Genomic DNA, 9,532 nt, shown 5'->3' on the forward strand with positions numbered 1-9,532 from the left:
ACACCCCTAACCCCAAGGGCCCACCGGGCGCCGCGGTTTTACCTGGACCGAGGCTCCGGGTCCCGCCCGGTAAAAGCCGGGGGTCTGGGACCTTTTGTTCCTTCCTCTTCCGAACGGGATGAGGGGCTGGGAGGGGAGAGGGGAATGGGCGATTGGAGGCGGAACTGAAAACACTCTCGCGGCCGCCCGGCCTCCCGCCCCGCCCCCTAACCAGTGCCCGGCCCGCGGCCCCGGCGCGCGGGGAGGGGGCGCGAGCCCGGCCGCCGCCCGCGGAAAGGAGGGGGTGGGGACGCGCGTCCCGCCGCCGCCGCCCCTCCTCCCCTCAGGCGCGCGCCCGCATCCCCCACACCCCGGGCAGCCCGGACGACCGAGCCCTACCCAGCCGCGCACGCCAGCCCACCTCTGCTTCCGCCCTGCGCCCTCCGCCGCCGGCCGCAGCGGCGCGGCGCACCCACCTCCGGGCGGCTCGCTCGGCGCTCGCTGGCTGCTGGCTGGGAGCTGCTTCTCCGCCGCCGCGGCCGCGCGGTAGACCCGCCTCCCACCCCGGGCCGCGAGCCCCGCCGATTCGCCAGCGTAGCCCCGGGCTGGCACCCTGCCGCCCGCTGATTGGCGCCCCCGGCCGCCCGTTAGGGCGCGAGGCACGCCGGCCGAGCGCAGCGCTCGCCGTGCACGGAAGACGGGGCGAGCAGAGGAGGGAAGGAAGAAGGCTGAGTGCCCGGGAAGGGCCAGAGCGCGAGCAGGGCTCCGAGAGTCGCGGCTACTACCTCCCCACCTCCTTTCCCTTCGGCCCGCCCCGCCCTCCCGGGCCCGACCGGCGGCGCGCGCAGCCAATCAGCGTGCGAGGTGCTCGGGGTGTGAGCCGCGCGTCGAGGGCCTCGAATCGGAAGGGAGACGTCGCTCGCTGATTGGTCCCGCCTTCCCCGTAGAGCGTGAGGCGAGGCGCGGCCGGGCGGGCGGTCGGCGGCGGAGGACTAGGTGGGGTGGGACGCTCGCGGTTTCGGCCGACTTCGTCTTCCGCGCGCTCCCAGGAGAGGCTCTAGGAAGGGAGGAAGGAGAAAGCACGCATCCTACCGCGCTGGGAAAACAGCCCCGGGCGATCACCCATTCCTCATTGCCTCGGCCCTGGACCCCTGCTCGGCCTCTCCAACGCCATTGGGTGGAGCCTGTTGGGGGCCGCCGCCTGTCCCACCTTCCAGCCAAGCCGGGAGTGGACACGTGCTCATCCCCTGGGAAGGCCCGGGTTTGGACCAGAGGACTGGACGAACCATAGACATAAAAAGGGTTCCGCGGGAGCCGCGGTACCCGACCCACACTGGGCACGCCCATATGCAAATGAACGGGCGAGTGGGCGGGGTCCGAAATGTAAATAAGCGCAGGGCGGGGATCTTCTATGGGCATTAGCGCCAGGATAGGGAATGCCAGGTAGTTTTGTTAATAATCTGAATCTTGTTTCTCTCTTTGTTAAAAATGGTGCTAATAATGCATGATCTCAACGATCCTTGTAAAGTTTAAAAGATAAGCACGATGTCCCTCAAATGCTGGATTATCTTCCTCTTCATTTCTCCGCTGTTCCGGTAAATTGCATAGGCCCAACTTCACACATTGCGCTGCAGAGCTCTAAGCTTCTACTGGCTGCTCAAAGCTGGTGGGGGCCCCGCGTAACTTGCTTTTACCTTAGGACACCCTAATCTCTGCTGAAATATTGACCCCAACTATCAATCACCTGAAGTATTTATTAAGCACTTACTACGTTAGGCAGGGAACACCATAGAAGTGGAAGAGAAAGTAAGGTTTCACACAGGTAGTTGGTAGCAGAGACAAGACACGGGTTTTCTTGGCTCCCTGTCCAGCGCTCAGTCGCATGTGCTCCTTACTTAATGGATTTCATTAGGGACTCAAGCGGGAAAGAGGCATTAAGAATACATCTCAGTAAGCAGGAAGTACCAAATGACCATTTCAAAAAGTTCTTGAAGTATACCCTCTTTTCAGAAATTAAGGCTTCCCTGAGGAAGGTGCCTTCTGGAGAGATTTGGCCATTCCCTGAGTCTTACAAAATCTTCATTTCCACCGTCTCTCTCCTCAAACATCGAAGTACTTTTCTCATGGAAAGGTTGTGATAAAGAGCATGAACCCTGGAGGTAGGCAAACTGTAGTTTTGAATTCAGCTCTGTTCCAAATCTGTGATCTCTGGCAAATGGAACTCACCTGCAATGATAGCTACTCAAATGTAGTTGTGTGGTGATAAAATAAGTATCAAAGTGAACAGCACAAGTCTTTAAGTTAAAATAAATAATCGTTAACATTTCTTCCCTTCTGTTGCCTGCTTGCACTTATGCTAAAATGAACCTACTTAGTAGAAATTCGTCCTTCAAAAGTTGACCTCCAGGGTGGTTTTCTTCCATTGTCAGTTTAGAGACAGCTCTACTCACCCCTTTTTAAAAATAGCTTGTGAGGGACACCCAGGAAGCCAATTGGTGGAGCTCTTCCACCTCCTAAGCCTCTGCTTCCACTTCCCAGAGCCACCAGGGAGGGTGTCTAGGGCAAAGGCTTCTTCAGTTTAGAAATAGAAAGGCTGTTTCTGGTTTTTGGTCCTTCTTCCTACTAGTACAAGACAACCATTTTAAAAAGCTACCCTGGGTCATACAAATATCTTCTCCTATGTGATCACAGTGTACATTTGAGTGTCCATTTGGGTGAGTAGGAGTAGAAACAAAAGCAGGGCTGGCTGGGATTCCAGACGAATCTGCTACTAGGATGGGAGTTAGGTACTCTGAAGGGTATGTGACTTAAGTGGATGATATGCTTGAGGTCTAAGTTAGACCATCTCTCCAAAGTGTCAGTCTTTGGGTCCTTAACTCTTCTATTTAGGACGCCTTCTTAGACCTGTAGGATTGAGGAAAGGGGAGAAGGGACAATCGGCTACCAAGGCAGTCCCCAAAGGGTTTAGAAACGGGAGCAGGCGTACTGTCCCCTCTGCTAGAAATGCAGCTAAACCAGTGACAGAAACTGGGTCAAGACAGAAACTGAAGAACTGAAGGCGGATGGAGCAGGAATTGCCGTGGCAACAATCAACTTGAAAATCCACTAGGGTACCTCAAATAGGGTACCATCAGTAGGTCCCTACTGTATAAATTATATTGAGTGAATTTTATTTTTATGTGGATAGACACCAAGTTTAACCCTTCATTACTAATGACACTGCAAAATCAATGGAAGCAGAATCAATTCAGAATCAATTTAAAAGTAGTTAAATGTACTGGAAAGACACATAAGAAAAATAGTGATGGTAGTTGCTTCTGGAAAAGGAACCTGGAAGTCACGAGTGGAAAACTCAAATTTCATCATTATTTCTTCTGTAGTTTGAATTTTTCAAAAAAGTATATCCATGTGTTGATTTTTCAAAAGACCTAACTCATAGTCCATCTCATCTTTAAATCTGGAAAGCCCTTCCTGGTTACTCCAACCCAAAGGATATCACTCAGCTATGAATTTTCTTTCATGGTCAGAAGAATATACATACCATGAATTTACTTTAATTAATGTCTTGATCTGTTAGTTTAGTCTTGAGCAGTTTTTTTTAGCTTCTCATGTATGTACGTTTTGTCTCCCCATTTAGATCGTACATTTCTGAAGTACAAGGACAGCATCTCATTCTCAGTTGTCTTCCTACACCCTTACCAAAATACTAAGTAATTGAAGAAAGGTGAAATACAACATTTGTATAGCAGGAGAAGGCTATGTGTGTCATAGGTCTGCGAGCATTCTGCACAGCTTTGCCCCATCCTTCCAATTTGTAACTGCTCTCAATACAGCTATTGATTATCTTGTCAACATCTAATCTCTGTATTTGCTCTCCTGGTAGAACTAAGTTGCAATGGGCATTACTACATCTTAAGGGAAGATCCAGTTATTTGCAACTGAAAGGACACTGATTAAATGAGATAACCTAAGTAAAAATTGTAAAGAACAAAAGCATGGGGTTACTGTTGTTGTAAATGATAATGGAAAAAAATCCAACACCAGTTGGATTTTTATCTCAGTACAATGAAATTTTATGTTTTAAATGAACTTATATTGATGTGTACATCTGCCTCTACACACCTACACCCACACCTACACACACACACACACACACACACACACACACACACATTCGTTATTCACATGCTAGTTTTTATTAAAAATGAAAACTATTGGGGCAGCCAGATGGCTCAGTTGGTTAGAGCGTGAGCTTTCAACAACAAGGTTGCCAGGTCAATTCCCGCAAGGGATGTTGGGCTGCGCCCCCTGCAACTAAAGATTGAAAATGGCGACTGGACTTGGAGCTGAGCTGTGCCCTCCAAAACTAGATTGAAGGACAATGACTTGGAGCTGATGGGCCCTGGAGAAACACACTGTCCCCCAATATTCCCCAATAAAATTTATTTTAAAAAAGAGCATCTCAGAAATGCCTTTAAAAAAAAAAGAAAACTATTTAACACATTATGGGAAATGCTGGAAACAGAATGAAGCATACATAAGAAAACACAAGAAAAAAGAATTGAATCTAGCAAGTGTTTACCAGGTATCTGTTATGTGCCTGTCATAAAAGTATTGGTTGATCACGATGGAAAATTATTATTCTATGGCCAAAATCACTCAAGAATACAAACCATACAGGTAGTGTCTTTTAGATTTAAAGAGAGAGAAATTGAGAGAGAAGTTGGCTCTGGTTGAGAGAAAAATACTTGGCAAAACAAGTTATATTTCTCATCATTCTCCAGACATCTGATAATTAATATTTCTTGGCTGCACATATAAAGGCATAAATGATCATTGGATCGATTGAACATTGATAGCTAATCCAGTGATTGCTCAAATATGATTTGGAAAATTACAAATCCAATGCAATGAGGGCATTTAAATATTATCTAAGATCTACATATTTTAGTAAAAAACTAAATGGGCCAATGTCTAAACCTTGAAAAAAACAAATGTACAAATTATTTAAAGTTCTGTTGCGAGGCGGGATAATTTGGTAGTGATATGTCAACAGTAGGGTCTTATGCCTTATTTATAATTATCTCTGTGTGACAATATTGACTGAACCAGGCTGCTGCTAGGCAGGATAAGTGTGTGGAGGTATAATACTCTTGGGGAAATTTCATGCATATTAGCATAATTGTTCTGATGAAGACTGAAAAGCTTATTTAACATAACTGACTAGAGTAGACAATAGATGCATAATCAGTGTCTTAATGATTGAATTAATGAGCCCCAGTTGTTTGTCCTTACTGTAAACAGTCCTCAGTTTTGAAAAAGACATTTTGCTGAAGGAATCTGACAATTATGTTAGCTGATGAGTGGCCAGAATTAATTAATGGTGGGAGAGAGCCAATTATTAATGGGTCCTAAAGACTTCTTCAATGGTATATTTCAATGAGTAAAATATATAGCTACATAGCAGTTTCGTATCAACTCCTCCTTGCTTTCATATAATCACGGAGCTTGACCAATGCTCTTATTTTGTAGCTGAGGAAACCAAGGACCAGTCTTCTCCAAAGTTCTATGGCCACTTAGTGCCAGGGATTATACACATAGTGGCTACCTTTCCTGCTCTGACCCTGCTCACTAACTCTTCTACCTGTCCCTGGTCTCCACCCTCACACATGCCTTTGCTACTGTCTTCAATCTCCCTGTTACCATTACTTTCTATGGATATATCCTGACTGACTATGTCGCAGTGAAAATAGGGGCGAATTTCCTATCCATACCTAAATGCCCAATAGTAGACAAACATGTCTGTCTCCAGATCCATCCTTCCACCACTTTTTGGGAAAGACCTGCTCCTCCTGGAGAAGGCTTTTTCTTCTACCTATTCTCTGTCCCGTGACTCCCCAATCTAGATTAACACCCCCACACATATACGAGTCACACTATCATATTACCTTTTAAATTTTTCTTCAAAATTCATCACTATCTGGAATTATCATGTTTATTAATGTCTGTTCTGATTTATAATTTGTTACCACTCTCCACTGAATGTAAGCTCAACAAGAGCAGGAAACATACCTGTTTTGTTCACCATAGTATCCCTGATGCAAGCGTATGTGGAGGCATTCAATAAATATTTTTGAATGGATGGATAATTTTCACTCAAATTTACTCAAACTCATCATCTCCTTCTGTTTTCCTATGTGGGTGGGTATATCTTAGCACATTTCTCTAGAAAACAGAGCCTGATGCAAGGATTAAGTACTAATGCTTTACTTAAGAGGTATTATTCCAAAGCAGCAACCGTGAGGGGAAAAGGAAAGGAAGAATGGGATCTATGCATGGTGATACAGTACTGTGCTAACAAACCACTGCTTCAGGACAAGCTTTGAAGAGAAACAGCCAATCTCTTGACAGGTGCGACCACTTGGCCATACAGAACATCTCCAAACAGACAATATGAAGAAATTAGGCCTTGGTACAATCTAAGGAAGGGAGGAACTTTATCTTCATGTCTCCTGTCTCCTATTGGTCCAAGATTGCCTCAGATGGTCAAACCACAAGGAACTTAACTAAATCACTCATGGTGGCAGCTGAAACAGAACAAGAGGCCAACAGTCCCAGAGATGGTGAGAAATAGGAGAAGACACATAAACTGAGCCTGATACAGAATAATTGTTACCACAGCAAAACTAGGAACAGGTGTTTTAGTCACTGCACTGTACCCAGCACAATAAGTGCTACTTAAATTTTTGTTGAATGAATGAATGCATGCATAAATGGCATTCACCACCTACTGACATTTAAGCTGCAAACGTGGAGTCGTTCATGATCTTTCTTCTTCCTTAATTCCTAAATATTGAAAAATTCTTCTTGGCTCTATCTTTATATCTCGGATCCAATGCCTTCTCTGCAAGCTCACTGCCTTGATTCAGACCTTTGTCATCTTTCATCTAAATTATTGCTATAGCTACTTAACTGGTCTTCCTGTATCCAGTCTTGCTCCCCTCCAATTCTTCTCCCTGCTGCCAGTATTTTTCTTTTTTCATAGCATATTTTCTAAATGCAAATCTGATAATATCCACCATATTGATCAAGTTGATAGTTTTCCCTCTTTTTTTGGGGGGAGGGGATAGAATCAAGACTCTTGATCTGTCCTTGACTAGTCTCTTCAGCTTTACACCTCACCACTCCCCACCTTACTCCTTATACCCCAGCCAGACTGAACTCCTGCAGTTTTCAGTATCCCATGCTCTCTCATCCCGCCGTGGCTATGCTGTGCTCTTTGTTCTGCCTGCAATGCATTTGTACCTGATGAACCTCTACTCATGTAGCCCAATTCATCCATTCAGCTACCCACCCACCCATCCAGTATTAATTGTAACAGCCAGCATTCTTAGTTGCAGGCAACAGAAAAAAAAACTGATATTACTGGCTGAAGGCAAAGGGAATGTGTTGAAAAGATACTGGGTGGCTGACACAAGTGCTGGGAAGGCTGCAAAAACAGACTCAGCCAAATAAGCAAGAACAGAGAAGTCTGAGCAGCAGCTGGGATCACAGCCAAGATCACAGCACAGCATGTTGAGGGAGGTGACGATCACTGCCACCACCGTTCAACACAGGATACCTCAGTTCACACTTCCAATGCAAGGTGACACTGGACACTGGTACCACCCACCACTGGCACTAAAAGCACTGTTGCTCCTGGCAACCAGATGTCACTGCAGGCCCTATTATTGCCACCAGAATGGATTCTCCACCAAACCAACTTTGCATTGCCAGAGCTCCACTTGGAAGCCAGAGCTGATCCATTAGATTCACCAACCTTAGCATATGTTCCGTGCTGTAGTTGCAGGCAGGACTGGGAATGTAAGGGGTTGCCATTTTAGTCTTCTGTATTGTAATTGTAATGCTCACCAGTAAGCATTAGATTCCTCCAAACAAGGAAAAGGGGGTCAGATGCTGGTGAGCCTCCAAATGACAAATGTCCACTAGGTTCTCAAAGTGACTCAACAAACAAATTGTGTATTTTCTTGTGCCAGGTCCTGTTTGAGGCCCTACGAATACAAAAATGAATAAGGTGACCACTTCCCATGGGGATAGCTATTGTCAAACAGCCAGAAAATAACAAGTATTGGCAAGGATGTAGAGAAACTGATGGGAAAATGCATGTTTTACATTCACTTTGTAAAACAGTCTGGCAGATCCTCAAAAGGTTACACAGAGTAACCATATGACTCAGCAATTCCACTCCTAGGTACACACCCAAGAGAAATGGCAACACATGTCCATTCAAAATCTTGTACACAAATATTCAGAGCAGCATTATTCATAACAGCCAAAAATGGAAACAACTCACTCAAATGCCCATCAACTGATGAATGGACAAATTGCGGCATATCCATACAATGGGATATTATTTGGTCCTGAAAAGGGATGAAGTTCTGAAACATGTTACCACATGGACAAACCTTGAAAACATTATGCTAAGTGAAAGAAGCCAGTCACAAAAGGCCACCTACTGTATGGTTCCATTTATGTGAAACATCCGTAATAGGCAAATCTATAAGAATAGAAAGTAGTTTAGTGACTGGCTAGGTCTGGGAGTGAAGGAGGGCGGGATGTGGAGTGACTGCATATGGGTATAGGGTTTCTTTCTGCAGTAATAAAGAGGTTCTAAAATTGTGGTGATGATCGTATAATTCTGTGAATACACTAAAAATTATCGAATTGTGTGCTTTAAATGGGTACATTGTGTGCTGTGTGGATTCTGTCTCAACAAATCTGTTTTGAAGAAATGAGTAAGAAAAGGCTCCCTTTCCTCAAGGGGCTGAGGTGCTTGTGGGACAGCAAACAATTAACAAGGAAACAATAGACTTCAATTAATGGTAAGCCTCCTCCTCACTCCTATCTCTTCTTCCTTCACTCCTCAGGAGCGAATAGGTTCCCTTCTTTGTCATAGCACTTATAATTATTTTTTTACTGTCCTCCTCTGAGAAGTGAGATCCTAGAGGTGGTCTGCGTGCACTTTACATCATTGGAGCTAGATGCAGTGCCTGGCATACAGCAGGCTTACAATAGTTGTTTGTTGAGTGGTGAATAAATGACAGGGCCAGGACTAGAACGTGGTGTCCTAAACCTCAGATCAGCATTCTTATCAACCACACCGACCACCCTGGAGCCTGAAATGAAGACTCCCCAAATCTCATAGCTCTCCAGAGAGAAGTTTGCACACAAAAAAATCGCGTTTTCCACAAGCCTTCGGTTTCCAGGTATGTGTTTATGTTTTATACTATAAATGTGATTTTGCTGTTTCCTTCCTAATTAGGCTGTGTACTTCGAATAATCTTTCCACTCACCTCTTTTACAGCTCCCTCCCTTGAGTTCATCAGGCAGCATCAGCTTTGCTGGCATCTTTAGCAATCTTGTCATTGTGATTTCTCACCTATCAGCTGGTCAACCGTGAATGGGGCTTCCTGGCCTATGCACGCAGGATTCCAAAGGCCCAGATTTTAGAGATTTGGTTTTTCACTTACCAAGAAGCACAAGTAGAACTATT

The 9,532-nt window shown here is 45.3% G+C and overlaps 1 protein-coding gene across 5 annotated transcripts in view; it reads right to left on the bottom strand.

Moving 5' to 3' along the window:
- The window catches only part of SMAD2 (SMAD family member 2), a 78,413-nt gene extending 77,253 nt beyond the window's left edge, over positions 1 to 1,160 (bottom strand). Inside the window, exons 1-2 of one of the 5 annotated variants that reach the window (XM_033087386.1) lie at positions 456 to 870; positions 43 to 126 (exon numbers count right to left, since the gene is read on the bottom strand). The gene's annotated coding sequence lies outside the window, so the exon portion shown is untranslated. Of the gene's footprint in view, positions 1 to 42; positions 127 to 400; positions 871 to 1,071 lie in introns of those variants that run through there. The other 4 variants (XM_033087385.1, XM_033087390.1, XM_033087387.1 and 1 more) reach the window with 4 other exon arrangements.
- Between the last annotated feature and the right edge of the window lie 8,372 nt (positions 1,161 to 9,532).

This window comes from Rhinolophus ferrumequinum, chromosome 19 (genome assembly GCF_004115265.2).
Source record: "Rhinolophus ferrumequinum isolate MPI-CBG mRhiFer1 chromosome 19, mRhiFer1_v1.p, whole genome shotgun sequence".
In the NCBI taxonomy this organism is placed as follows: domain Eukaryota; kingdom Metazoa; phylum Chordata; class Mammalia; order Chiroptera; family Rhinolophidae; genus Rhinolophus; species Rhinolophus ferrumequinum.